This window comes from Littorina saxatilis, linkage group LG16, assembly GCF_037325665.1.
Source record: "Littorina saxatilis isolate snail1 linkage group LG16, US_GU_Lsax_2.0, whole genome shotgun sequence".
NCBI classification, from domain to species: domain Eukaryota; kingdom Metazoa; phylum Mollusca; class Gastropoda; order Littorinimorpha; family Littorinidae; genus Littorina; species Littorina saxatilis.
The window spans coordinates 41614698-41618564 of record NC_090260.1 but is presented as its reverse complement, the minus strand read 5'-3'; positions in this window follow the sequence as shown (position 1 = coordinate 41618564).

Genomic DNA, 3867 nt, shown 5'->3' with positions numbered 1-3867 from the left:
TGGATTTTCTCCTGTGTTACGTCAGAGTATTTCAAGGTTTTCTTCTGTGGTGGATTTTCTCCTGTGTTACGTCAGAGTATTTCAAGGTTTTCTTCTGTGGTGGATTTTCTCCTGTGTTACGTCAGAGTATTTCAAGGTTTTCTTCTGTGGTGGATTTTCTCCTGTGTTACGTCAGAGTATTTCAAGGTATTCTTCTGTGGTGGATTTTCTCCTGTGTTACGTCAGAGTATTTCAAGGTATTCTTCTGTGGTGGATTTTCTCCTGTGTTATGACGGAGTAATTCCTGAATTTCTTCTGTGTTTTGTCGGAGTAACACAAGTGTTTCTTCTAAATAATGGAAGATTTTCTGCCGTGTCATACAGGTCAGAGCAATTCACGAGTTTCTACCTGGGTTTCGTTCAGTAGTTCGACATTTTCTTGTGTGTTATGTCAGAGAAATACAAACTTAATTGTCTGTGTTTTGTTGCAGTAATTAATGATTTTGTTTTCTGCGGCATAATCGAGATATTCAAAAAACAATTTTGTGCTTTTTCAGATTTGTTCATGATATCCTTCTGTGATTCCTTCAGGATTTATTCTGTGTTATTGCAGAGTTATTGACGGTTTTCGTCTGTGTTATTGCAGAGTTATTGACGATTTTCGTCTGTGTTATCGCAGAGTTATTGACGATTTTTGTCTGTGTTATTGCAGAGTTATTGACGATTTTCGTCTGTGTTATTGCAGAGTTATTGACGATTTTTGTCTGTGTTATCGCAGAGTTATTGACAGATTTTCGTCTGTGTTATTGCAGAGTTATTGACAGATTTTCGTCTGTGTTGTGTCAGCGTATTTCAAGGCTTTCTTTTGTGTTATGTCAGCTAGTCTCTCAACTAACAAACTGTGTATGAATAGGTTTCTGGGAATATTTGTATAGAAAACAAAGCCCCCACCCAAAAGTGTGTCCATTTAGTTGCTATATTGTTTACCAGCAGTACTTTAGTCATTTGAATTTTTTTTTTTTTTTTTATATATAAAGACAAGTTTACAAATATACATTGGCATGTACATACAATAAACATACATTTGGAATTTCAGGTCCATTTAGCGAAGTGTACCAGACGGGATTTCCATTGTTACGCACTGAATCTTTCCCGTTCCCTTGGCAGTGTCCATTGTGTGATGCTTAAGTTACTTATCTGACAAAATAGACCCGCCGTCTCTCTTCTGAAACTGTCCTTGACCCTGCTGTCTCAGGATCTACGGATTCTACATGGCCACATCTGGCTATCCGCCGTAGGAGGCGGACATTAGGACAGCTAACGAAATGTAAAGTATGGAAACAAACAATTCAATCTACTCACTAAGCGAAAGAAAAAGTGGCATCAGCAACCACTAAGTGACATATCGTTGTCGTAGCTTCTTCACTCTGTCGGTAGCGTATCCATTCAAAACTAAAGAGAATGTGGCGTCAGCAACCACTAAGTGACAAGTCATATCGGTGTGGTAGCGTCTTGACTCTGTCGGTATCGTATCCATTTAAAATTAAAAGAATGTGGCGTCAGCAGCCACTAAATGACATATCGGTGTCGTAGCTTTTCACTCTGTCGGTATCGTATCCATTTAAACCTAAAGAGAATGTAGCGTCAGCAACCACTGAGTGACATATCGGTGTCGTATCTTCTTCACTCTGTCGGTATCGTATCCATTTAAAACTAAAGAGAATGTGGCGTCAGCAACCACTAAGTGACAAGTCATATCGGTGTGGTAGCGTCTTGACTCTGTCGGTATCGTATCCATTTAAAACTAAAAGAATGTGGCGTCAGCAACCACTAAGTGACATATCGGTGTCGTAGCTTCTTCACTCTGTCTGTATCGTATCCATTTAAAACTAAAGAGAATGTGGCGTCAGCAACCACTGAGTGACATATCGGTGTCGTAGCTTCTTCACTCTGTCGGTATCGTATCCATTTAAAACTAAAGAGAATGTGGCGTCAGCAACCACTGAGTGACATACCGGTGTCGTAGCTTCTTCACTCTGTCGGTATCGTATCCATTTTAAAACTAAAAGAATGTGGCGTCAGCAGCCACTAAATGACATATCGTTGTCGTAGCTTGTTCACTCTGTCAGTATCGTATCCATTTAAAACAAAAGATAATGTGGCGTCAGCAACCACTGAGTGACATATCGGTGTCGTAGCTTCTTCACTCTGTCGGTATCGTATCCATTTAAAACTAAAGAGAATGTGGCGTCAGCAACCACTAAGTGACATATCGGTGTCGTAGCTTCTTCACTCTGTCGGTATCGTATCCATTTTAAAACTAAAAGAATGTGGCGTCAGCAGCCACTAAATGACATATCGTTGTCGTAGCTTGTTCACTCTGTCGGTATCGTATCCATTTAAAATAAAAGAGAATGTGGCGTCAGCAACAACTAAGAGACATATCGGTGTCGTAGCTTCTTCACTCTGTCGGTATCGTATCCATTTAAAATAAAAGAGAATGTGGCGTCAGCAACAACTAAGAGACATATCGGTGTCGTAGCTTCTTCATTCTGTCAGTATCGTATCCATTTAGAACTAAAGAGAATGTGGCGTCGGCAACAACTAAGTGACATGTCGGTGTCGTAGCTTCCCCACTCTCTCGTCATCGTATCGACTGAAAAGCAAAGATAATGTGGCGTCAGCAACCACTGAGTGACATATCGGTGTCGTAGCTTCTTCACTTTGTCGGTGTCGTGTCGACTGAACCCTTTCTACCCCACCTATGTTGACCAAGTTTTTTTTCAGCCGAGACCAGCTGTGCTGCAGCAGGTCACTCAGAGTTGTAGTAACTGTGAAGTAACTGTGTATCAACACGCTGGAGTGCAGGCGTTAGATGGATGTTACAGGAAGCGACTGAAGCTGACAGTCTGAGCGGATATATCCGTACCTGTTCAGATAGAACCATATGAGTGGGTACGGATAGTGGGTAAGGATATATCCGTACCTGGGAGACAACGAGTTAAAAGCAAAGCGAATGTGGCGTCAGCAGCGTCTGCTGTGTGTGTGTGTGCCAGACGAGAGACGCAAGACGAGACTACTGCAGTGGACGCAGGACGTCTTGCCGAGACTGGGCGTGGAGGACTTCACGGCGTCATGGCACGACGGACTGGCTCTTTGCTCCCTGCTGGAAGATCTCTGCCCCGGCCTGTGCCCGCGTCCCGAGCTGCTACGCTCACACCACCGCGTCAACAACTGTCGTCTTGGTTTGAAGCTGGCGCAGCGCTACCTGGGGCTGTCCAAGGTAAGCTTTGGAGCAACACTAACACAGAATCAAAACACTAGAATGGTAAACCATTAGAACGTTGAATTTATGAGAAAAACATTACGTTCACAATTACATTTCGTTCTGTTTCAATGACTTACCGTTCGTATCTTTCTGTTTATGAGCTTTTATGAACGCTAATACAGTGGAATGATTCCTCTTCCTTTAGTTCCTCCCTAGGTTAAACGTATACCCCCCACCCCTCCCCTCTTTAAGACTACCTGGTTAAAGGCTACCCTCTGTTTAAGACCCCGAGCTTAAACTATCCCTCAACGTGTAAGAATATTCCTTCCCCTTTTAAAACCTCCTACATTAAGACCACATGTGTGGCGCTTTCTTCTTCTTGTTGTGGTTCGCTGTTAGATCGTCAGTCTGGACTGCAGGGCGAAACGTGCTGTCCTTTTTTTTGCGTTTTTGCGTGGATCTGTTGTTGGTTAAGGTGCGCCTGTTGGCCCAGATCCTCCGACTTCAGCCCTTAGGTTTCTTTCAGGGTTACCCCGTCCTTAGTTCCTGGCTCAAAAACCAAACCCTGGGAACAAATGGGGGATTTCTTACCGGGGGTCCCACCCCGGGGCTAGAGCTTTT